Genomic DNA, 27583 nt, shown 5'->3' with positions numbered 1-27583 from the left:
TCCTCTCCTCTCTTCTCACTTTTATGATTACTGAAATTCATAGCCCTCAAGGACCAGGTCAAATGCCATGAATTCTTCCCTAATTCCAGAAGCAAGAATAAAATATTGCTTTGCACATATCCTCATAGCAAATAGTTGGCGTTTCTCTTATAGCACTTACCACATTTTGTATTGCTTTCTTTCATCCACCTTTAGGGTAAGAAAAATCAAATTTTCAGTCTTCTAGCTAATTAATTAGGGAGCAAGGAGTAGACCTCAGATTTGGTAACTCTCAATCTAGTGCTCTGTCTACTATATACAAAGCTGCTTCCTAAATTTCCATGAAATCCAGTAGATATTCCATTTCTATTATTCTTAAAAAAAAAGAGATTTTATTTATTTATTTGAGAGTGAGTGAAAGAGAGAAAGAGAGAGAGAACACCAATGGGGGCAGTGGGGAGAGGAGAGAGAGAAGAGAGAGAAGCAGATTTCCTATTGAGCAGGGAGCCTGACACGCAGGGCTCCATCCCAGGACCATGGAATCATGACCTGAGCTGAAGGCACTTAACCAACTGAGGCACCCAGGTGCCCCCCCTCTATTTCTGTTATTCTTATTTCTTGTTATTTTGTCTAAATTTTCAAGCTTTTTCTATTCCTGAGTCCCCTCAGATGGTAGCTTACAATGTACACAATGGACAGAAGAGATACTGCTTATCACTATATTTTTCAAAGACCTTAAAAATACTTAATTCCACAGGTAATGAAGTGTGCCTAAATGATGATAAAGAAAAAGGGAGATGGATAGAGAAGCAGAAGAAGGAAAAGAAGGAGACAGTAGGGGGAATGAATAAAGTAACAGTCGTTAGAGCGGAATCTACTGTCATTTCAAATAATGACAACACATTTTGAGGATGAACAGAGGTTCCATACCTACCTTCATTCTGGAGGTAGGGAGAGGAGGATTATTAACAAATCCATAAGAGCAAGTAGTATTTGTCACGAACTGGGAATCATCATTAGATGGAATTAGCTTCCTGATTACATGGGTGGGAAGGAGGGACAGATATTTGGCAGGGAGGGTGATGTTAGAAAACAATTCTCAAGTGACTGAGACAAACAGTGGCTTCCATCAGTATCTTCTGAACATCACTCAAAACGACGTTTGCAGAACAGTAGCTTGTGTTCCCCTTTCTGGGTTCTTACTGTTCTCTCTGAAATTCTAGTTGTTTGTGTTTTCCTGTTTATTCCAAATATGAAACTCAGAATGTGTTCCCTTTACAACTTTGATTGTATTTGTTCTGTTTAGGTTTATTTTCTTCGCTTGTAAATCTTCATTAGATTTTAAGCTCTTTAATGGAAGCTTCTAATTAGTTTCAAAGTGGCCAGAGGGCAAGGCAGTTGCTTGATTCTTCACACATGGCACTATTAACCCCAAAGGGCTGGCTGAAAACCTAGCACGAGGCCATGTGTTTTGAACAACGCAAAACTTTAAAGGACTACCATCTTTGAAAATTATATGTACGCTGGAGTTTACTTTGAACTGACACTGTTTATCCTCTGCAGTTGCAGAAATAAACAGAAAAACCTTTAAATACTAACAGTTGCATTTGATTCTTGATATTCCTTGGCAACTAATCACAACTCCTCTGCAAGACCTTACCCATGACATGTAAATATTTGACAAGAAGGTAAAATATAGCCATCCGAGCCTCTTCTACATTTAATGATCCCCACATACAGAGCCAAAAAGTAGACAGAGAAAAATGTCAATGCGGAGAAAGGGCAATGGCTAATGAGGTTTATCAACCAACATAATGGCACTCCTTTAATGGCCTACTGTGTGTGCGGCTAATGGGAAGATTCCATATTGATAGTTTCTGTTCATATTATTTACTAAGAGGTCTGGAAAGGCACAATTCTTATTCAGGCTACACAGCCAAGAGAAAATGACACAAATAACCTTTCCAAACTCTGTTACTTTTCTTCTATAAGTCATGTCTGCTATTGGTTTTATAGTGCTAAATTAGTTTGAATATTGATGTTGAGGACTTTGGTAAAATCAAAGGAGCTTGCATTGGGAGGGGCTTAAAAAACATAAGTGTTAAACTAAGATCTCCCAAGTTAAATCCGAATCAAAATGTGTGTTGTTCAGCTAATCGACTTATTAAAAAAAAAATGAAATTGCACAATCTTCAGCTGGACTTGAGCCCAACACTTACCAAAAGCCCCATACCCTTTTGTCATGCATCTCACTGGAATGGCTTAAATGCATTATCTGCATGTCTTCTTCATTTTATGAGAATGAAAACTGAGACTTAGTGTGGGTAATTAGCATGCTCCAAACCACACAGCTAGTTACAGTAGAGCTGTAACTTTATAAGCTGAAGTTCTCAGTTTCCAGCTTTTTACTGGATTCTAAAAGTCTGAATGTGATGGAGTAAGTGTCACATAGGACGGCATGATTATTGCATGTAATTGGATTTCCTTCTCGAAATATTGGAGCTCTCAGAGTATGTGTCTGTGTATATTGGTAGACAAAGACCATATTACAGAATGGTGAAGCTGACGTTCCTGAGGGCACACGGGGGGCACAGCTTGTCCCTCAATTAAATAAGATTAATAAGATATGACTACATCTTCCAGCTATATCTCTCTTCCTACCAGAAATGTCAGTGAAACAGAGAGTGAACACTTCCAGCCACATCCACCCACCCATCATCTGGAGAAATATGCAAGAGGCCATGCTAGCTGCCGGTACTGTGTGAATATGTTTACTTTCTTGATGAGAGGAACTGAGAAGTGAATTTACGAGCACTCACAGAAAACCTGAGGACACAAAGGGAATACACAGGACATCATTTCATGGGTTTGAGGGACAATGTAAACTATAAGATGATTATGAAATTCAGTTCAGAGAAACAGAATTGATAAGAACCAAAAATTTCTTTGCCCCATTGGTTTGGTTTTGGTACTTTAACAAAAATCAGCTTCAAGAAGGGTGCTTTCTTTAGCATACCATGTAGGTTAACCAGAGAAATCCCTTCCCCGTCACACTTTCTGATACAGTGGAAGCAGCTTTTGGAAACTTCGAGGCACACTATTAAAATGGTCTCTTCATCTACATTTATTTTCTGTTGTTAAAAATTCCTCCTCTGGATTGCAGTCTCACTCGACTCCTTTGGCATCAAAGAAGTGTTTAAAAGCATAAAATTGAAAATGAAAGACAAGATGCTTAGTAATCTGCTCTCTGTGCCAGGGTAACACTGGACTGTCAAAGCCAAGTGTTTCCCTGCATGTGATTCATTGACAAGAGGAGCCAGCATAGACACAGAAGAACTAGAACTTGAAATCCTTGGACCCCAAATATCTTACCAGTGAAAATTAGAATTTATATTTCTGGATGTCTTTTGCATCCTCCTTATCATCAGCAATTAATGTTTATCTTCCTTATTCCTAGATGTTTCTGCCACTGTTTGTTTAATGGTGTGTAGATGCTTTTATAACAAGCGTGTTATCACTTTGTATAATTATTATGTGTGATTAATCCTGCATGCTCTGGAAAACTGTTAGGTTTTCTTATCTAACCAGAGGGAATGTCTTTAAGCCTTTGTGTTATTCACATATAACGCAAGTTGACAAGAACTCCTGTGAATGGAGCAGAGTATGAAAAGTCTGTGCTGAAGTAGCTAAGACAGCATTATTTCCCCTCTTACGCCCATCCCTGCAGTAGCTGGTAAGCACAGAAGAATTTTACACGTGACACAAGAATATTTGGGGTATCAGAGCAACAGGCATACTGCATTTCACAACAGGATAAGTTGTAAAACATGATATTGCTTCTGGTAATAAAATCTGGATGCTGTTATTATCAAAATATTTATGATAACTCTTGATGCATGGATACAAGTCCTAAGACCAAGCTATAGTGTGGATGGATGGATGGATAGATAGATAGATAGATAGATAGATAGATAGATAGATAGATGATAGATGATAGATAGATAGATGAGAGAGACAAGAGAGAGAGAGAGACAAAGAGAGAGAAAGGACTATAAATATCCATACAAACTAAATAATAAATTACTATTTTGATGAAAGGGCATCCCTCCCTCAGATTTTCATCTTATGATTTGTAAAATTGTCTCACTAAGCAGGCATTAGGACCTGACCGTGACAAATGCCGCCTGCCAGATTTCTGTTCAGAATTACATTGGACAATAAAGTAAAGCACATGAACAGCAAAATAGCCACTTTTGTTCTAACCCAGGTAGATGTGTGCACCTTATGAATGACACAGCCATAGGCTCTAGTGTAAAACTGGCACCTCACTCCACAAGGACAGAGTCCCCAGTTTATAGGAGAGCTAGGAGTAATCAGGCCTAGACATTCCAGATCCAAAGGGGGAAATGGAGGGTAGAGAGCTTAATTTTAAGTTCTTAACCTCAGACACCCCAGTCAGATGTCTTACGATTTCTTGGTAGGAAATTGTGACTAAAATCTCCTTCAAAATCACTTGCCAATCTCTGACTTCAGAAGGCCATCATTCCTTGCACTTGAAGTCATTGTTACACAGTGTCTTTATTTTTGTCTAAACGTTCTCTCATCACATTGATCATTTATGCTAACACCTTTTACTCTTTAAATTTATTTTGCTTGATATTTCACTTCTACAGATTTCCCAATTCTACTAATTACTCTAGTTGCTTAGAATAGCATTTTTTAAGGACACTCTCTTTAAAATCTCCTCTAAAAAGTTTTTTTTTTTGCTTAACAGCTCTAAAATGAATTTTAATAAACACAATTCGAAAAACATAGAAATCACAGAATCATGCACATTATTTGTTAAATGTACATAAAGATAATGATACTGGGAATTGTAATTTCACAACAGCTAGTCTCCCTCTTCTTGAGAAAACCTCTTAGGAATGAAATAGTGACTCCCCCATTTTAGATACTAATAGGTTCACCCTGGGAGACCACCATTCCACCAATACCGAAATTTTTAATGTGACAGATAAGTTCACTTTTTGCTGGTTAACTTCTCCAAAATAGGTTGGATTGATGGCAGTGCTGCTCACAGGGGATAATGCATAGCAAAATTGTTTCTGTATTGTTTTAATTAATAGCCCTCAGAGTATGGAAACTGGTCTTACTGAGTTTCCTCTCCCAGAAGCTCTGTTATGGGAAAAAAAAAAGAAATTTTAAAACAATTTCAGCAAGCCAAGAATATTCATTTTTCATGATTATTAAAAATGAAGCAAGTTACGTTGTGTGCTTCAGTCCTTCGTTAGTAGAAATTCTAATAATTGATGTTGCAGAGTTCTGGTTTAGTTTGTATTATTGTTTAATGAAATAAAGGGATTTTGAATCCATGAGTTTCCTATGAACAGATATTATGGATGGAAAAAATTCAAGGTATTCTACAAGATTTATATGATATTCCATGCTAAATTTGGCAGATGCATAATAACAGTCTACCTCTTGCAAAACAGTTAAAAGTTGGAATGTGTCATTACAATCTGTTGAAAGCCTCCAACTTCTCACTTTTTTCTTTGACTTTTTCTTCCATTGGAAAAAATGTTGCGTTTAGCTCTTGCAAAAGCCATCGGATTAATAAAAACGACCAATATTTCAGAAAAATAAACAAACAGGGCTGTTTTGTTCACATCTGGTTCACAGTTGGAATTAAACTGGTTCCTTACCTGACAAAAGCATCGTGAGGTCCTTTCACAGTGCACATGTTCTTGACAGAGCCTCTAACTTCAATAAACTTATTAGCTCAGCCTCCACTTACAATTATTTACAATCACTTTGTGTTTTGTCACTTAATGGTATTTAAATGAAAAATATCCAATTTAACCCATTAGCCTCTACATAATTTATAATTTTATTACATCACAAAACACATTGTTTAATTAAAATGACTGCTTTTAAAAAAAAATAAGGATTTCGATGAAGGAAGCACTGTGCTGCTTTACATTCTGGTACAAGCTCCTCAGTTCGGGTAATTACTTCAAAACGTTTTCCTGCCATTGCAGCTGCACCATTAGAATATCCTCGTGCCCAACATTTCACTTCCGAACTACATTTGTCAGCAATGCAAGTAGTCCGTTTTATATAGTGCAGAGGTACCTGTGTCTCTTAAAACTATAATAATAATAATAATAATAATAATAATAATAATGTAAAAGAGAAAGAGATCGTCCATCATACAGTCATCAGACTTAAACTGTCCTTATATTTAAAGAAACACCCTTTCACAATATTTGTGGCATCAATGAAGCAAGAGTGAAAAATACTTTGCTAGCCTTAGTCCTCACTACATGCAGATATTCAAACACGGTGTGTCATCCAGAAATGGCACTGGAATTACCTTCTTTGCAGCAGTCATCGAACACTTCCAGGCAAAGACATTTACTGCAGAATTTCACTAATCTTTTTGCAATTGTTTATGTTTTTCTCAGTCTTAGCAACCCAAAGTGGTGCTTTACAAGAAGCCTGCAATGCACTCATGTTTATATGTAAAATTATTGAACATCTGCTTCTGTTGACTTTTTAAGTTAATAATCTGTCTTTCAAATAGTTCTTTGGTTTTGAACTTAATTCTTTATGCTTTTTATGTTAATGCCATGTAAGTTTTGAAAGTTTAATTGCCTCATTAGCTATTACATTTCCACAAATAATACAGTGTTGTTTCAGCGACTTACCATCAATTATGGTAAATCTATGAGAGGTCATACTTTTAAGTAAAACTAGTATGAGCTCATTTGATCCTCATTTCTTCAGAATCGTTTCTATTGTCATCATTTGGTTTGTTTCTGCTGCTGCATTCACAGAGTTCAAGTTTGTTTCATCAAATGCAAATTAGGGTTAAAAAATGAATAATACAATGCTTACTTTCCCAATATAGCTAATAATGTTAAACTACAGTTTTTGTGTTTTTTAAAAGCTTGATGAAAATTTTAAATGATTGTATGGACAAAAAAGTTAGAAGGAATTGAGTCCGTTATAGTGGTTTCACAACCTCAACTTAGATATCATATGTTGTGTCATGTGTCCACTGTGCTTGAAAACGCATGCGATCCATCACAACTTTGAGAGTGCCCACAGTCTGTTACGCTTTATGACAACAGCACCGCGCTGTCACTCACTTGAATGACAAAAGCATCGTGAAATTTTCTAAATATTTATTCTGATTTCTGCATTTCCCTCTTTGTAGATGTAGCAAAATGTAGCCTAACACCACTCATGGACCATTGTTCTCTGAAAGGCATCATGTTTTTGTTTTTGTTTTTTTTAAGATTTTATTTATTCATGAGAGACACACAGAGAGAGGCAGAGACACAGGCAGAGGGAGAAACAGGCTCCCTGCGGGGAGTGGGACTCGATCCCAGGACTCTGGGATCACACCCCAAGCCAAAGGCAGATGCACAACCGCGGAGCCACCCAGAGGTCGCATGAAAGGCATCTTGGTTAAAGAGAATTTCAGACAGGGGTAAAGATGCCTGCAGGCCTGGGCTGGCCCTCCCTCGGCTCACCCTGAACAATGCTCCTCTTGCTGCTGAGCAAGAAAGGTCACTACATGCCCATCCTCAGGTTCAAAATAACTCCAGATCACTGGCTGCTGCTTGCTTCCCATTCCCCCAGTGTTTTGAACAGGTGTGTCCGTTGTAGTCCCTCTGTCCCCATCCCACCAAGCCATGGTGCAAGTATGGGGACAGGTGCTGTCTCCTTTCACTTAGTAGGTCTCCAGATCTCTAGTTGCCACTGCTGGGGAGACCCAGTGTTAGTCAGAGCTGCTGCAGGGCCTGAGACGCTGACTTACAGTTTGGGCACTAGGATTTTAGAGATAGTGATTCATCCATTGCTATTCACTTATTCTCCACATAACATTCTTTTCTCACCCTGGTCTTTTTTACTCTGTGATCTTCAATCCATTTTCAATTTATTTCCCTTTCCCGATTTTTTTTTTTTTTTTAGCACAGAGACTTCATTATTATTATTCATGTTTTTCTCCCTCCCTCTCTTCTTTCCTTCCTTTCTATACTTCTTCCTCTTTGCTTTCTTTTTCTTGTATCACTTGTAGGTACGTAGCTAAGACTTTTTTTCCCGTGACTCTAACGATTGGCTAACATACTTATGTTCTCATTTCTTCATGTGTCTTCCTCCTAGGATGGTGCCTTTTTCTCAGAGCCTCCTCAATACCTTCAGTGGTTCTAAGGCTGGATTCTTAAACCTGGCCCTAATGGGACTGTCCATATTTTTTTTTTAATTACTCTGTTCAATTCAGATAAGTGTGATTTTCTTCGGACAAAGGACTAATCTATTCCTTTTTTTTTTTTTTATATACCCCTTTAGTAACCTTTTCCTTTTGCCTAAAATATTTTTCCTGTTTAGATATTACCTACAGAAAATTTCTTTATTCTTATTTTTTCTAATAGGAGAGTAGCACACACATATAAAGTTGCATAAAATATCCATCGTAGAGAGTTAAAAATAATTATGAAGTGTCCACCCAGGTAACCATGAACCAAATCAATCAACAGAACACTTCCAACAGAGATCCCCCATTAGTTCTTTCCCGATCACACACATAATATACTTCCTTGTAGAGAATCAACATATTCTGACTTTGGAGATAATCAATTCCTCATTTTTTTCCTTTTTAGTTTTAATACATTTTTAATATAAATTAGTATTTCCTGTTTAGATCTTTTAGGTACCCCAAAACATACTGTGTGAATTTCCAGTATCTCCAAATTTTTCCAAATTTTTCCAGAATTTCCAAATTTTTCTTTGTTAAACATGTTTCTAGGATTATATTACAGTATGTAGATCTGGTTTGTTCATTTTCCTGACTGTATATCAGTGCCACTCAAAGTAGTTGGCTCTCAAGTGACAATTCCACAAGGAATGTAAATGAACACACAAGGGTGTAAATCAATGTATTATATCTTCATTGAGAAAATATTTGCTAAAACAAGCAAAATCTAGTATGCTTAGTGAAGTAGTTGATTGTTTTATTCTGGTACAAATTCCTAATCTCTTCACAGACCTGTATCAAGCATTTCTTGTATCACTGTCAGCCAGTGGACAATATTTTAAGTAGAACTGCTATATAATATTTTATTAACATGCCACATTCTATTTTCCCATCCTACTATTGATTGAAAATTATATTGTTTCAAGTTTGGGGGTATTAAAAAAAATTCTACCTACTTCTCTAGTCCACGTTCAAAAGCAGATTTGTGGTTTTGGTGGGGGGCATCTGGGTAGAACAGTCGATTGAGCCCCTGATTCCTGGGGAATCTTAGGGACTTGAGATGGAGTCCCACAGGGATTCTCTCTCACCAGCTCTCCCTCTGCCCCTACAACTCATGCGTCTCCCTCTCTCTCTCAAATCAATAAATAAATCTTTTTTTAAAATTAGATTTATAGTTTTCTCAAATATACTGGGTATGATATTTTCATAAAGCAGTTGGATGACTTTTTATGGCCAACAACCATGTATGGAAAATCCAGGTGCTTCATATCATCAATAGACACTTGGTAATGTCAAATTTTAAAATGTTTGCCAATCTGGTTGGTATAGAGTAGACTTTCATTATGGATTTAATTAGCATTTCTATATTATCCTTATATGGTATCTCTGAAGAACAAAAATTCTTAATTTTAATCTGGCTTAATTTTTTCTTATCTTTAATTCTTTAGTGCTTTCTTTTCTTAATTAAAAGAACTTTTTTCTATCCAAAATAGAAAGATATTTTTCTGCAATATCCTTAAGAAGTTCATAGTTTTTCATTTCACACTTAGGCCTATACCTACCTATGTAAGGCAGGTGTTATTTTTAAGTTTCCCTCCCTGTCTACACTCGCACCTTTGTTATAAATCAAGAGTCCATACATACAAGGATGTGTCTCTGGGTTCTCTTTTCTGTATCCCTCTTTTTCTATCCTTGTGTCAATATCATAATGACTGTAGATTCAAAGTAATCCTTGCTATCTGATAATAGTTTCCTAGGATTTGTCCATTTGTCTAAATTTTCAAGTTAATTATATAAAGCTGTCTATAATATCTCGAATATCATTACAGTTCTGTTGTGGAGACTCTGGATGCTCTTCGAGTCCTCTTAGAAGGATGATGTTTTTGCTTTAGAAGAAAATGAACCTGGTTAGACTCAACTGAAAAACTCAGCCTTGCCTAAGTAGATAGCATATGGAATCTTCGTTTTCCTTACTGTATTTCAATCTTAGCCCAGAATGTTTTCAGCTTACCTCATGAATACCTGTTTGGAAGGTGAGCCAGAAACATTAACAGAATTTATACACATAAACTTTGAGTCTTTTACCTATTTTTGGATCTCTCTCTCAACCTTCACAAATTCTATCCAGGCTGCACATTCATTCCCTGTCCTTCTAGCCAGAACAGTGAAAGGCACTCTATCGGAATTTTGTGCACCACAGCAGCTACCCTCAGTATAAAGCCCCCAAAACAGGAAACTCACCCAGACCACCAACCTCCTTAGATTTTGGATCCTCTTCAAAATCAGCCTGCTTTTTTTTATTTTCCAGATCCCCATCTTTTGCCTAGATGTTACATTTGCTATCTGTAAAACGTTGGTTTATTAAGAAATCTGTTTTCCATACTGAAAGTAGAACTCTTCCTTGTTCTTTCTGAGAAACTAGCAAATGTCTTCTAGGTTCTCATTTTTTCCCTATTTTTTGACTATAAAAACGTTACATTATTTGACTATATTATGTATATTATTATACATAGCTGATACTTTTTAAAAATTGGTCAGAGAGAACATGGTTTTAAAAAATTCCTCTGTGGGGGCAGCCCGACGGCTCAGCAATTTAGTGCTTCCTTCGGCCCAGAGCGTGATCCTGGAGACCCTGGATCGAGTCCCACCTCGGGCTCCCTGCATGGAGCCTGCTTCTCCCTCTGCCTCACGTGTCTCTGCCTCTCTCTCTCTCTCTCTGTGTCTCTCATGAATGAATAAATAAAATCTTAAAAAAAAATTCCTCTGTGGGAGGGTTATTGGCCTAAGTAACGTGATCTACTTTTACTGAATGGGTAAGCCCTCATGTGATTTCCAGAGTACATTGGCAGCATCTGTTAGGTTTCCTAGATTCACTAAAAACTCTTTGTCTCTCAAAGAATGTAGACTACCCAAGTATTAAGACTATGGAATCCTAGACTTCATTCTCTTTGGTATATATGATTGGATTCCAAACTGAAAGGAATTCACACTAAAAAATCCATTTGTCTAAAATGGGTGTTACGTTTTAGAGAGTTTAATATAATTATTAGAATGATCCTATGCAACAGTTGAGAGCACCTCTGAGTGTGGATGAGGTTCAAATCCATTCAAGTCTCAACACTTAGGAGTATTTGTCAGATTCAATTTAAATATTAATAGAGATTTTGGGGCCTGTGTGTTATTGGAGTTTCCACAACAGTGTCAGTGATTCCATGAGTCTTCCTGTTAATTGGCTGCCATATTTCTCAGCATAGGTGGAGAATATTGTATTGATCGCTGGAGCTCTAGGGCCCATTTTTGTCTCCCACTTCTTCCTGAGTCTGGGTTGCCTATTGTTTACTCACCCATCCTGGCCATCTCCTCCAACTACCCCTTTATTTCCCTCCACAGAAGTTAAAATTTTTAGCTTCCCTAGATTGAGTACTGGATGCAGGCTGAAAACAGAGGTTTATATCCAATCTGATTATGTCAAAAACTTATTTATTATAAGATTAATGATTTGGGGACTTAATTTGATATTCTCAATCCAAACTCTAAACCTGCAGTGATAAATTTGCTACAAATGATGCTATGATTGCGTGTCTCCGGAGGCAAATACTCATATTTTAAAAATATAAACAAACTTGACTCATCTGAAGTTTATTTTTGCAGAATGAGTAAGCATTTTTCTCTCTAGTTAGCCTCCAAATATAAAACCAGTTAACTCTAACCAATAGATGTTAGGCATAAGCTTCCATGTACCCCTAGGAAAGCTATATACCATATGGTTTCCTTGGGGGCTCATTTGGAAGATGAAACAAAACAGTCACCACAACTGGCCTTTTGGGTAACTATTCACAGCAAATCGCCTCTCACCGTACCCTCTCCCACCGTCCTGGCCAGTTAGAAGATCCATAGATTATCAAATATTCTCTTTTATTAACTTTTTCTCTTCCTGTTTTCTCCTTCTCCCCAACTTTTATTTTCAAGCAAGAGCAAAAGGACACCACATACTGAGTTAGAAGCCAGTGAGAAAAATTCAAGTCACTGTAACTTTAGTCACTTGTGCTGATCTTGCTGTTATTATCACTTGGTTTAGAATACACCACCCTCCTCTACCTGTGCTTACCTTACATGTAGCGGGCTGTCAGTGTCCTATCCTAGCTTTCTTTGCCACATTATCATCAGTTATTTCAACTGCTACAACATTCTCTATATATGCTCACTCCTCTGAAACCTAGTAACCTGATTAAGTTTTTTACCAACATACATGCTTCCTACTATTGTTTAAGACGACTTTATATTCATGTTTATGTTTAAGACAATGTTGAGCAGTCAACATGTCGGAAAGAATCGGCTAATGCAACAGACATGCAACTTAATACATCTATGAAACTCTTAGTGTAATTAGAAAGAGTATATACATGAACATTATTAAATGACGTTATTTTATATGAAATACTCAAATATTTTCTGTACTTTGCATGTTTAAGAAATACTTATATTGCCATTTTCAAAGTTAAACTAGTATCAAAATACCAGTGTTAAGCTTAAGTGATTTTTTTTTTATAATACAAGGAGATTTAGTAAAAGAACACTATATTCTGATAATTTATTCTTCTGGCGTGGAAAAATAACTGTGTTAGAATCTCTTCCAAGTACCAAGATACATTACCTGAACAGAAGCTGAATTGCAATAGTATTGTGATAATTACACTATGTAAGAAGCAGATTCATGTAGTGTTTTAAAATATAAAGTCTGGGAGCTAGGCTTACCATGTTCAAATTCCAGCTCCAAGACATTGTAGGTTTTAGCTATGAGATCTAGACCAGTTATTAATCTCTTTGTACCTCATTTGATTTTTCTCTGTCCAATGTGCCAAATAAGGGTTATTGTGAGGATTAAGTGACTTAATGAGTAAAAGCATTTAGATGGCCATGCCTGACATTTAATAAAATATAATATGTGCATTTACTCTTATTATTACACAAGATAAAATATAATGTATGTGTTGTTTTTAGTTTTATTATCATTATAGCAATGCTATTGCTTTATATAAACATATTGTGTATATAGTAAAAATACTATAACATATATAATTATATGCTAAAGTAGAGAATGCATCTAACTTCTTTGCGGGGGACACGGGGGTTCCTGACAATACTTGAATAACACTTCTCTAGGCAAGAGTACAGTGCACTTTATCATTCATTTGTTCAGGATAGAATGCCATTGCCTTTCATCGGGACCTGGAAGGGCACTGGACACATGTGTCTCTCCACATGTAAATGTGTGCATTCTCACCAAGTCCATTTGCAGCGTTTGATAGCAGGTATTTTACTTTTCTGCCTTTTTGACAGAGGCCATGTATTTGGGTGACTGAAGTGGTTGTCCCAGGTCACTCAGTTAATTGGAATAAAGGCCCTTCTGTCTTGTCATAAAATGCAGTTTGCCAGCCACAATCCCTGCTACTTAGTGACCAAAAAGCCTTTCTATGGAGAAAACACCATCAGAATTCCAAAATGTATTGCCATGGAAATAGTACATCAAAACTGTTGTATTCAACTGTCTTTGAGGAACAGAGCTATAATTCTAGGAGCCGTGTATGATCTTGGGGAAAATAAAAATCCTGATAAATTTCAGAATTTCGTCAATCATCATGTTCATATTAATATCTGGTAACACTAGAAAAAAATGTTGTTTTTTATCATGGCAGATATAAAACTAACAAAGAAATGATGCAACGATTACCAAATTTTGCAGTGAAAGTCAAAAAGGGGAGAAGAGCATTAGAAAATGTGTGAAAACGTATAATATGTTGATTTGCATGTATTGACCACTTCTTTTGGAGATGATCTGAAAAGTGAGGGTTTTCAAGTTAGGTAAATTAACGTGCAGTATCTTCAGTGTGGGAATTAATTTTGAACACTTACAGAAGAGAATGAGGAGAGTCTGTCCTTTGTATTAATTTTGTACAAAGTTTAAGTAAAAATGTAAATCTAAAAATAAATAGGAATTAATTTTCTATTTAATTATCTTGCATATAATTGGTATATTTTATATCCAGATATTTAAATTAGTCCAAATAAACAGCTTTATCTACTTAGTGCAACCTTTAAAGAACCTAGTAAAAAGGCCCATTATTGTGTGTGTGAGAAAGAGAACACTGTTTTGGAAACTACCCTGGGATTTACACGGTTTGTAAGTAAACCACAATTAGGTAAAAACATCAAAGGATAGAATATTTATGTTACAGTGACATCTATTAATAGGGTGGCAATTTTTCTGCTTATGTGATCATTATTAAACTTGATAAGTATTTTGCTCCCTGAGATATTATAAGGATTATAATTGGATTATTTGGAATAATAGTACTATGTAAATTTCTAGAATCTTAAGCATAATTTAAAAAAACCTATCATGTAAACCATTTCAGAAATTAGCTTAGTGAATTTGTAAGATTAACAGTAATTCTAAGTAAACAGAATAATAGAGATAGCAGTTTTGTTACTCAGTCTTTAGCCAGAGACGTTCCTAAAATTCCTCAAGCTTTTTTTTTTTCCCATTGAGAATATTTCTAAAAAAAAAAAAAAAATCAATAGTGCATCTTCTTTATAAAATAATATAAACATTATTTCAGGTTTTAGGATCTGGTAATAGTACAAGGTCACCATTATTGCTAGTTCTTTAAATAATAGATATAGAACCAATAGTAATAATGGTGACCTTGTACTTTTATTATATAGATAATATATATGTAATTTCTTTCTATGTAATTTGCATATATAAACTTTTCCTATATATGTAAATTCTTTCTCAATCTTTCAATAAGTGTGTGTATTTTTTTCTCTTTCTGCATGTATATACAATTTCTATAAACATGTAACAAATACAAGGAAGAAATTTAGACTATGTCTTTTTTTTTTTTTAATTTCACTTCTAAGTATCCTCTTAGATACTTAGAGGTATACTGGGTATACTTAAGCACACCCAGTGTGGGGCTGCTGGAACTCACAATCCCAAAATCAAGAGTCACATGCTCCACCAACTGAGCCAGCCAGGTACCCCTAGACTGACTATATTTTTTACCTGAGTAAAGTTCCTGATACTCCGACCTTACAGATTAATTGAATCAGTGTCTCTAGAGTGGAAATCAGGACAGTGAATTTAAAATCCTTCATATTTGAGAACCACTATTCTTAAACATAACTCAAAATTACCTGCAAAGTCAAACAAATCCTTAATATTAGCTTAGTTTGTTGTCATCTTTCTCTTTATAGTTTGATTGGAACTTCCAGTTAACTAAGGTTCTACTCCAATGAATACAATGGTTTACACTTTAGACACTTTTTGTTTCTCTAGCCCCCATTGCTAACAAACGACTAGATTCCAAGTAGTTATGAGTGCCTGAATTATCAGTATTATACTTCCCATAGAAATGACAGAAACAGAACACCTGATGAAGTTTGATGTAACATCTAATATCTAAGTATTTTTCAATCTCACCTTAATTTTTAAGTTGTCTAGTTCATTTATAAGTGCATACAAAGTGGCTTAAATAACAGATATTTAAAAAATAATAAACAGAGATTTATGTTTTCTCATCATCATGTAGATGGTCCAGGTGATTCTTCAGCTCCTTCCACCTGGCCTCATGCATACTCAACCCTTTACATGAAGACTAGAAAAGCCACATTCTATTTACCTATGTCCAGCCTGTACACAGGAGAATAGACAAATAGGCTCCATTTATTGATGATGGGAACAGCAACCAGTAATGTCATGTTGAAGAGGTGAAATTGGTTGGGAAATATTATAATGATCTCCCACAGATATTTATGTTCAAATTCTCATACATTCAGTTCACCCACACTTTCACATTTGCCTATGCACAGATTAACCAACTTTGAAAGCAAAATTTCACTCAATCCACCAATAACATGTTGATCCAACTGATGCATTAGTGACTCGGTGCTTCTTTTCATTCTTCTTTTAGAATTATTGTTATCTGATTTGTGCTCAAAATATGCACATGGTGGCGATTTCATCTGTGAAAACTTGGGGGACTTCTTTATTAATCATTATAACTGAGTACAGATCCTTTTTCAGCATGACTCATAAATATTTTTGAGTTTTAAAGCTCTTTATAATAACATTAATTTAATCTGTAAAATGACATTGCTTGCAATAAATTCCATTTACAAATCTGAATAGACAATGAATAGAAAGTGGTAGTGTCATTGCAAATTTTTGATGGAGACTGAAAAACAATAGAACGTTGGAAAACATGAAAATGTCTTCTTGCTTCTAAAAGATCTGGCAAAGCTGTGACACTAATGAAGATGGAGTTTGCTTAGATGCATTTGCCTATATGCTGTTTACTGCCAAAGAAATGGTTATCTGACTAAAAATCTGTTATTGATTATTCAATTTAGTGTTCATATATTTAAATTTTATTCAGGTTAGAGTGATGTTGAAATTTGGGTTTCCCATCTTAGCATGCTGCTCTGTGGTTGACAACAAAAATGTTAAAATAAAATCATCTTCAGAGTATAAAATGGCCGTTGGAGAGCTGATTTCCATTTTGTGGTTTATGGTTTCTTCTTAATATCTGATAATGCAATTATGTCTCAGCAAAGAATGAATCTTCTCTGTAAAGTAAGCCATGCCCAGAATATTGATGACTTAAAGAACATAATATCACAGCCTTAAAAGGATCTTCATTTAGAGATGGTTTTTGCCATCTAAAATATTATTCAAAGCTAGAGATCTTTTCTCTCTTCACCAGGAAGAAATGTATAAAAGTAAGGATTTGGTTTCAAATTGTTTGGTGATGATATAGTTGAAGTTGAACTTGGTTTTTTTTTTTTTTTCTTGCTATATGTTACATTGTAACACTTAAACAAAGGAATTATTTTTCAGCAACAAAGAAGTATCTTAAAACTACTCAACAGAATTTGAATCTTTCCTGAAATTCGATCCACACATTTCTTGGCAACATATCGTTACCAACCCTCATACTAAATTTCTTTGTTAGATGTACAAGTTGGTGGTGATGTCGGATATGAAACTACTGTAAGTACTTTCCCTTTTAAATTTCAGTTGTCAAGTCACGTTATCTAGTTTATAGTACTCTGAATTATATTCAGTGCTTTCCCATTCTTTGCTAACACAACATCTCATAAAATCACATAGGGTAACATAATATGACAGTTAAATTTGAGAGACCTCTTATTTTATTTGAAATTCAACCAATGTTCCAATTTAATGCCAATAGATGATTAGAGAAGAAATGACATCCTCGTTTCAGAGATATTTTTACTCCAATGTATTTTTAATGCTTTCATGTCTTTTATTATTTTGACAGGTTTTCAGAAACAGTTTCAGAAGCCCTTGTTTTGGGGCTGATTTTTATGAAGAGAGATAGGGACATATTAAAAGTTTTAAGACCACACTGTTATAATATATGATACTATTGGCTGAAAATAATTCTTAAATAGGCAATTTAAGTATTTACATTTTTGATCAAACTTCCTAGTGAAAACACCTGTAAACATCTGTAAGATGATGAGGAGGTAAATGATTTCTTCTCAGTAATCTTTTCTTTTTCTTTCTTTCTTTCTTTCTTTCTTTCTTTCTTTCTTTCTTTCTTCTTTCTTTCTTCTTTCTTTCTTTCTTTCTTTCTTTCTTTCTTTCTTTCTTTCTTTCTTCTTTCTTTCTTTCTTTCTCTCGTTTTTTTGTTTGTTTGTTTTTAGGGAAAGAGAGTGTTCACACAGGTAGTGGCAGGAGGGGCAGAGGAAGAGGGGGTGAGAATCTTAAGCCAACTCTCTGCTGAGCCCCCCTGTATGGCTCCATCTCACGACCCTGAATTAAGGTCCTGAGATCACAACCTAAGCAGAAAAATGAGTCAGTTCCTGAATGGACTGTACAACCCAGGCACCCTATGCTCTCAGTATCTTTTAAATGTTCTACTTAGTAGCACGCAACCTGAACCAGCTTAGAAATCAAGCAATAATTATTTTGAGAAAGTTCTGATGATGTGGTACTGGCACTTACTGAGAGGGGGTCAGTATGTGTGATAATATCTTTGATAATTAGAAGCAGAAGACAGTAATCAAATAATCAAGTAACAAAAGATGCGTAACCAAGATTGAATGTCGATTTTTAAAAAAATGAAATACTCTTCTTTCTGGACACTTTAAGGGCCTTAGAAGATGTGATCTCTAAATAAATAATGCTTTTATGGGAAAACAAACACACCTTGGTATTTTTTATGTAGTAGTGTTTTTGTACATGGTAAAATGCTAGAAACAAAGTACATTCACAAATATTGCACTATGTGATCCTCACAAACATCTGCAACATTTATTTCTCCTGTTAATCAATGAAAAACATGAAGATCTCTAAGATTAATTGACTCATCTACTCCACACAATCATGTGGTAAAGTGAACAGGCCCAGACTCAATGATGGTTTCAACTTGCTACTTTACCACAGGTAGTGACGTGCTGGTCTCATAGTGCATTATCCTGGGCTCATGATTAACCAAATTCCAAGAGATTCTAGGTTTTTGCTTTACTGCTTGTTTGCTTTAAATGTTTATCACTTTATAGCACTTGTACTTACATTTTGTGTGTAGGTTTCTTAGTCTTCTAATGCACTAAAAATTTAAGTGCTGAAAATTTATAAAAAGAGGTGAACTTCTTTTAGCAGGTGGAATTGGGAAGAGACAGATCCTGCAGGGCAACAGAGCCATCAGAACAATATAGGACTAAAATATCTCCTACTATTTACATAACAGCCTCTGAGGAGTTTAAAGCACATTACAAATCCAATTTGACTAATCCCAATGAAGAGTAGGGAGCTGTGCAGGGAACTGTGAATGATCACTGCCTTCATTAACAATTTCCACTATACTGAAGAGGGACTGTGGCTTCTACTCAGATATCATAAATCTGTGACACAGCTGAGGCTGGAGGGAAACAATTGAAAACTGAGGAATGAGGCAGAGAAAGACAATGAGAAGAGGGAAGAACCTAAAATTATTCAAAGAAAAAAGTAGGGAAAAAAAACAAAAAAAAAAACACTCTCTCCTACTCACCCAGGCCTTCCAAGGGCCAGGTGTGCCATGACCACATGTCCGAGACTCCTGGTTCTCTCTCTCCATGTCTGTCATGCTTAATGTTTGTATGTATTAAATAATTATAAATTATCACTTTCAAGTTTTGCTCATTTTATCAGAAGATTAACATCTCAGTAATGTCTATAGTTTTAAGAGGGCAGATACCAACTCTATCAACTTTAGTTTTTCTCTTCAAACTTAATTCCCTAAACAGTTATTAAATATAATAGCTATCTTTTGAGGAGCACCTCTACAGTGACAGTCATTCCTTATGCCATTTACCCTTCATTACAAACTTACAAGCATTATTAGATACATAAAATGGAATATTACTCAGCCTCAAAAAAGAAGGGAGTCCTGCTGTATGTGACAGTATGGTTGAACCCGGAGGACATCATGCTAAGTGCAATAATCCAAATACAGAAGGACAAATACTGCATGATTCCACATAAATGAAGTATCTAAAATAGTCAGATTTCTGGAAGGAAAGAAGAGAATTGTGGTTTTTAGGGGCCAGGGAAGAAGGAAAATGAAGATTTGCTAGTCATCAGGTAGAGAATTTCAGTTATACAAGATGAGTGAGTTCTCACGAGCCGCTGTACAACATCATGCCTACAGATAACACTTAAAAATGTGTCGGGGGTAGAGCTTCTGTTAGGTGTTATTAACATGGTAAAGTAAACATAAAAATAGACCATTCATTCATTTTAAAGTAGAAGAAGCAGAGTTTCAAAGATGCCAAAGCAATGTCCCAGGGTTACAGAGGTGGTAAGCAGTAAGCCGGAACACATCGTATCATTTAAGGTTCTCGAGAGAAATATGAATAGGAACCAGATGGAGATGACAGTATTAGTCTTTGACCGGATGAATGAGGTCCACCCACATTTTTGCAGGTAACCTCTTTATTAAAGTCAAATATGAATTACAGCTACAAAATACTTTCACAGCATCATTTAGATAGCATTTGACCAAGCACCATTGAGCACCATTTCCTAGCCAGATTGACACATAAAATCACCCATCACAACACATAAAATCTAAAACCCTGTGCTAGTCACATGGCAATGCCTTCAATATCAGAAGTTTTTGGAGCTCAATATCTTACTTATAATTATGGAATAAAAGTTGTTGGCATTCTAGCTACCTATTTGCTCCAAAGCATTTTTAAATTATGTATAAGTATGTATGTGCACAGGGATCCCCAGGTGGCTCAGCGGTTTGGTGCTTGCCTTTGGCCCAGGGCCTGATCCTGGGGTCCCAGGATCAAGTTCTTGCATTGGGATCCCTGCATGGAGCCTGCTTCTCCCTCTGCCTGTGCCTCTGCCTCTCTCTCTTTCTCTCTCTCTCTCTCTGTGTGTCTCTCATGAATAAATAAAATCTTTTTTAAAAAAGTATGTATTATGTGCATATGTGTACACATATGGATACATATATACATATATATGTACATACTAGCTGATTCAAGCTAAGGCTAGTAGGTGGCCAATTAGAATTAACAAAAAGTAGAAGAAAGATCATAATTAATTTTTAGAAAATGTTAATACATTCTAAAGCAAACAAGCTGTGGTTTACATAAATTTCATTGTCATTTTTTCCATTTTAGTGATAAGTGCTACATAAACTGTTTTTACGTCAAATACTTCTGTAAATTAAACATGTCTACCTATGTATCTTCCTGATTTTTTAACCTGTGTGCCATATAAAAGTTTTATTGACCAGTGTTTGCCCTCTATAGGTTGATGCATCGAACCACAAATTAAACCTGATACTCATCATGTAGTTATTGCATTATCTCAGGCACTGTGTCCCCTTCAAAACCCGTAGCAGAGCAGAGATGCACAAAACAGTAGTCTAGTTTGTTATAGATATTCGCTATTATTTGCTTATGCACACTCATCCAGAATTTCCTCTTGCTAGTAGGTGCCTTTAATTTTTACATGGAGGAAAACTGCCTTCTGGGGATCTCCTAAAATGGACCAATTCTAAATCTTTAGCAGATGATAAGATCACTACAACTTGTGTTTATAAAAAAAAAAAACAAAACTCTAATATTTTTACAAAATCTCTTGCTTATGGAGCCTTAGCTATAAACTTGTATTTCTAGGGGCACCTGGGTGGCTCAGTTGGTTAAGCATCTGACTCTTGGCTTTGGCTCAGGTCATGATCTCCACAGGCTCCATGCTCAGTGGAGAATCTGCTGGAGATGCTCTCTCCTTTCCTGTCTCCCTCTCCCCCTATCCTTCATCGTTCTTGCCCTTTTTCTCTCTGTCTCCAAAAATAAGTAAATCCTTTTAAAAAGTATATTTCTATGTAGTTTTAATTCATCAAAAATTTATTTTCCCCTAAACAATGACTTGTTGAAATGTATGATTTTCAGATGACATTTTGTTTAGCTGTTTTATTAATGAACTTCACGATGTAATCTGTAAAGAAGATTTTGGATCAGATTGATGCTTTAGTAATGAGCTTGGTGGTATTATAATTCTAATTAATACCCTATTTAATATATTACAATAACTACTTTCATTCCCTTAAAAACTTGTTAATATTTTTATTAAAACTGAGAGAAAAATCTTAGAAGCTGTCAATAGTCAGAAAGACATTTGCTACCATAAGTGATTTCTATGATAAATACAAAAATGTGGACCTTAAAATATTATGTAAATTTTATTAAGTGACAAAGTCACACAGGTTTTGAGAAATTACACCACGGTTGCTCATTAACAGGTCTACATTAATGTAAATCTCCTTAAAGATTTATTTTCTCATTGTTTTGAAGAACAGTAACTTTACTGATGTATTAATGACCTAATTGTGACTAGCTGATCCCATTTTCATTTGAAGGATCGTTCCCTTGATCCATTCAATAAATACTGTATACGGGAAAAAGGAATTTGGATTGATGGGCAAGAATTGTAATCACCACACACAGATTTATGGGTTGAGGGAATAATGTGATTATGCAAAGAAAAATGAAATGATGCTTATGGGCCATTGATAAACAACACAGAGCGTTTGTATTTAGTATGTCATGGATGTGGAAGGTGGCAGGAAGAATTTTATGAAGTGTTCATTGTCTTAGAAGTGTGCAAGAGTCAGAGTATTGGAACTCCGTGTGTTGTGCCTTGAAGGGGAATATTTTCCTTTGCCAGTGACAGAATAAGATGTACCGTTGAAGCAGCAGAATCTTTCTTTGGAAATTCTCCAGATTCATATTTCTAAACAATTTTAGTCCCCAGTGGTATGATTTTTGTAGGGTTATATTGTTCTAGGAATCATTGGCCAGGGAGATTCAGGAGCCAAAGTTTAGCATTATGTGACAATTCCTGAAACAGATAATCATTAAAATGATTTGAATTGAATATCCTAACATCAAACAAATTATTTGAAACTTAATGGATGAGGTTGGAATTAAAATTGTCTCAATAATATGGGATTCGAGCCTCATGTAAAAGAAGAAAAAATTGAGCATAACACAAAGACGAATAAACTTGAGGTTTAAAAATATATAGAGTAAAACCTATATATTTTGGATAAAAGACAAATAAGATGATGTCTGTGTAATCCTACAGTTGGCCCTTCCCCCCTCTTTCAGCTGGATTTTTATGTCCCTCATCTAAAAGTACCCCACAGAGATGGATTGGCATACTAAGAGTTCTGTAGATATGAAAAATGGGTTCAATTTTACATCAATTAGCTAATCAACAGCAATTAAAATTGCAATTAGTGAAGTGCCAACTTCAGAAACTCCAGAGCTTCGGCTCTCTTGGAGTAAACTGAGAAAGAAGTGGGTTGCCTCTTCAGAGTTTACTGGACTTCATCAAATTTGTTGATATAACCAAATTCACCTGAATTAACTGTAATAATTGGTATCTTGTGAACAATTCATACTGAAATGTGGACTTGTGTGTGATTTTGAAAACTAGGGCAAGTTTGCTGGAAGGTTGAATTTCATCTTTGCTATTTGCTTCTAATTGTTTTTGACATTTTCATTTCCAAAAATGTAAAGCAAAGGAAGTTTACTAACATTTTGTTCTGATTTGCATGCAGTCAAAGAGTTTGGAATTTTTTTCTTCCTGCTAGATAGAATATTTTAACTAGTAGCTATTAAAAATGTGCATTTGCCTAATAACTAGATGAAATTTTGTTTTCTATACAGAAGTTCACATGATTTCATTATGAGTTCTTATGTTTTCAGAATTTCCTTAAAAAATATCTCTGCTTCTTGTAACCCCAATTGAGTAATTTATAATTGTTATCTCATAATATTGACTCCTGGAGACAATAGAGACACGGAAACCCATCTTTTGCTAGCAGATGATATAGTCCAATTTTACAACACCTTCCTTCCCATGTAGCTGATTTGTACAAGTAAAAAGGTGTAAACATAAGGGATATATGAAATTAGTTTTCCACTTTGGGATGAGCATCCAAACTGCCTTAAAATTAATACTGGGTATATCAGTTTTCCTAATAATGGATGATAAATGACATTGATATTGTTCATAACTGAGAACTTAGAGTTTAGAGTTCCACTCTTTAAGAAGGTATATCTCCTGTTGCTAAGATAGCAATCTCAGTAGTTAGAAACAGATGGGGCTAAATTTTAACATTGTCACATCTTGTGTAGGCTGGACAGGTGTCTTTTCATGTAGCAGGAGATCACAACCCTACATGTATCTTAGGGTTGCTCAGATGATCATATAAAATAATATGGATCATTTTCCAAGCACTCAGTAACTTCTAAACTTTTTTCTTTTCTTCCTACAAGCCCTTCCAACTCACCCTTACTCTCTGGTCTAGGCATGGTGTACTATAAGCTCTTTGGCTAATCAGGTCCTCCACTTACCCACCCTTGCTGGGTCATCCACCAACATGGACACTTGCCTTTTTCTAGTTTCCACCTGTTTAAAAAAAACAGCCTACTTGTTAAGGTGATGCTTGGAGATCCTTATTTATGAAATCCCAATTGATTGCCAGCCTAATGTTGAAATAAAATGGCTCTCTAGGCAATAATGTCGCTTCTTTTTACAAATTTCATATTTTCCCTGGGATTATATGAAATTTTGAGTGTGTACTTTGGAATTCTTATACAAGTAAACATAGAAGTAGAAAGCAAAAATCAGACCATAATAATGTAGCTGAGTTTGATTATTCATCTCTCTCTCTCTCTCTCTTTTTGTCTCCATCAAGCACCCATTGGTCCATATCATCTCTAACTGCGTTCTATCATTCTTCTCTTGCCCATTTTCTTTCTACAGATTTGTTCCTACGTGTCTGCTAAAATTCTCCTATTTCTTGTCTCTTCACTGGCAGTTTTTCTCTGTTTGGAGTATATCCCTCCCAGACTTGTCCTTCACCTCTCTCAATTCCTTGTTTTAATATCACCTCAATGAATCCTTTTCTAATCACCTTATTGTAAATTGCCACCGATTATTGCACCACAGAACTACAAATCATCTTTTTTTATTCCTCAGCACTACCTACCTTCTAGTTTATATCACTCATTTATTGTGTTTATTGTTTATTTTTATTTAATCATACTATAACACAAACCTCTTGAGTGTTCTTTAAACCTGGAAGACAGACTGAATTGTTAGAGACACATTTATAAGATTTATGCATGTTTTATGTACCAGTAGTTTCTTTATTCTCCTTGCTGAGCAGTATTCCATTGAATTAAGATAATACAATACCTTGTCTATCCTATTCTTTTGCTGGAAGTGGTTATTGCTAATTTGGGGTTATTTCTACTTTTTTTACTTCTAATAAAGCCAAAATTTGGTTCTTTGAAAATATCAACAAATTAACAAATACTTAACAGGACTAATTGTAAGAGTAAGAGTAAGAACACAAATTGACATTGTCAAAAATGGAAGAGGAGTTAATAAAGACATTAAGAAAATGAGAAGAAATAAGCAAATTTGGCTACTTAGAAACGAAAAGATCTCTGCAATTGTGAATTAAGCAAAGATTTTTTAGATATTACAAAAACCCCCCACAAAAAATGATAGATTTAGTTCTACCAAGTTAAAACCATTTGCTATTTGAAATACAAATTTAATAAAGGAAAAGGCAAGCAACAGAATGGGGGAAATTATTCACAATACATATATCTGACAGAGGACTTGTAACCAGAATATATAACCACTTCTTATACATCAGTAAGAAGACAAAAACTCAAAAACTCAAAAAAATTTGAACAAGCATCTTAAAAACAATGATAGAATGATGCTATTAGCACATGAAAAAATGCTCAGTCATTTGATCGTTAGGGAAATGTAATTTAAAACCACTGTGAGGAGATGCCTGGGTGGCTCAGCAGTTGAGCCTTTGGCTCAGGGCGTGACCCCGGGGTCCTAGGATGGAGTTCCCCATCGGGCTCCCTCCGGGGAGCCTGCTTCTCCCTCTGCCTGTGTCTCTGCCTTCTCTCTGTGTGTCTCTCATAAATAAATAAATAAATAAATAAATAAATAAATAAATAAATAAATAATCTAAAAAGAACACAATGAGCTACACTCTTATTAGGATAGCTAAAAATAGAAAAGTAGACAATAGTAAGTGTTAAATTAGTTACACGGGGAGGCCATTAGACTGAGGCATTTCTAATGTTGTGGCAGCTAATCTGGGAAACCAAAACCTAGTCCTGTAAACGCCTCAAAGTTACAAAATCAAAGCACTTAGGACAGTCGATTACAAAGAGGCGACCAGGCTTTAAGCCACAGCCAATCCCATCATTTCCTTTATTTGCTTCTGTACTATTTCTATGTAAGTTTTTCTGTAGCTCCTGCCAGTGGAGCCCTCCTAGTCACTTCCAGTTTGGCACTGACCACTTGCAATAGATTTTTGCTCAAATAAAGTCTTATAAATTTTAATATGCCCCTCTTTATCTTTTAACCCAAGTATTGGTGGCGGTGTAGAGGAAACAATACTCCAGTATAGTACTTAAGAGAACTAAAAGTATATGGTCTCCTTAGAAAGCACGTCAGCATGAATGAATCCCAAAATTGTTATCCTAATGCAGGGAGCAAGGCACAAAAAGATTTAAGATATATTAAATGCTAGAAAATGCCCACTAATATATGTGACAAAAAGCAGATCGGTTGTACCTGGGACCAGATATGGGTAAATGACAAACTGTAAAGTGTCACAGGGAATCTTTTGGAGGTTGTGGAAGTGTTCTGTGTCCTTATCATGGTGGTGGTTTATGTATTTATATATCCATCAAAACTCATCAAATTGTACAATTTAAATGGATGCAGTTTATTTGATATATACTTTCACTTTCGAAAACTGATTAAAAATATCTATATTATAGATATAGATATAGATAGATATAGATATAGATATAGATATAGATATGCCTCTGTCTGGTGGGAGATGCCCAGATGAGGCTCCTTGAGTAATCAAGGAAAAAACAAGAAGGAAGGAAGGGAAAAAGAAAGAGAAAGAAGGAAGGAAAGGAAAAATAAATGAAAAAGGAAACAGGAAACCCAGAAAGGGAAACAGGCCAGTTTGATTCTAATGTAACCTAATGGTCTGTCTCTCTGACACCTCACAGAATTTTTACTGAAAATACTGAACTGAAGAGCTGGTTCTATAATTACCTTCCAGCCAAATGTTGCCAGAAACACATCTGTAATTATTGTGTTTGTTAATTGTTGTATTAAGGGAAAATGATCACCCCAGGACATCTCTATAAGAGGGTTAAAAAAAAAAACTGTTATAAAAGGGTTTAGAATTATTTTCAGTGATTTTTGTCGGGGGGAAGAGATTTGAGGCAGTGGGACTTTAGATACTGTCAGAAAGTTGGAGTACAGACATACCCGGTCCTTCTGTGTTTCACTTTATTGCATTTTGCTCTGCAGATCCTGCATTTTTATAGGTTGAGGGTTTACAGGACCTTGCATTGAGCAAGTCTCTCCAATACCATTTACTCACTTGGTGTCTCTGTGTCACATTTTGGTAATTCTCACCCCGTTTCAACTTTTTCTGATGTGGAAGCTGATACAGAACCTTCAGCGAGTTACCCCAAAAGTTCTACCTGAGATCGTTAATAAAGGTGGCCACAGTAAACAACACATTTTTCAATGCAGACAAAACAGTCTTATATTGGAAGAAGCAGCCATCTAGGACTTTCATAGCTAAGGAGGAGAAGTCAGTGCCTGGCCTCAAAGCTTCAAAGGACAGGCTGACTCTCTTGCTAGGGGCGAATGCAGTTGCGGACTTTAAGTTGAAG

The 27583-nt window shown here is 35.6% G+C and overlaps 1 long non-coding RNA gene across 7 annotated transcripts in view; it reads left to right on the top strand.

The window, feature by feature from the left end:
* The window catches only part of LOC140611969 (uncharacterized), a 317125-nt gene that overhangs the window by 211910 nt on the left and 77632 nt on the right, over window positions 1–27583 (top strand). For 4 of the 7 annotated variants that reach the window (XR_012013313.1, XR_012013318.1, XR_012013314.1 and 1 more), the window contains one exon: window positions 17145–17297. The exons of the other annotated variants lie outside the window; for them this stretch is intronic. This is a non-coding gene — a long non-coding RNA (uncharacterized lncRNA). The remainder of the gene's footprint in view (window positions 1–17144; window positions 17298–27583) is intronic. 7 annotated transcript variants of the gene reach the window in all.

The sequence above is a fragment of the Canis lupus genome, chromosome 20 (genome assembly GCF_048164855.1).
Source record: "Canis lupus baileyi chromosome 20, mCanLup2.hap1, whole genome shotgun sequence".
NCBI lineage: Eukaryota > Metazoa > Chordata > Mammalia > Carnivora > Canidae > Canis > Canis lupus.
The sequence above is the reverse complement of the archived record's forward strand: the minus strand, read 5'-3'. Positions and strand labels throughout refer to the sequence as shown.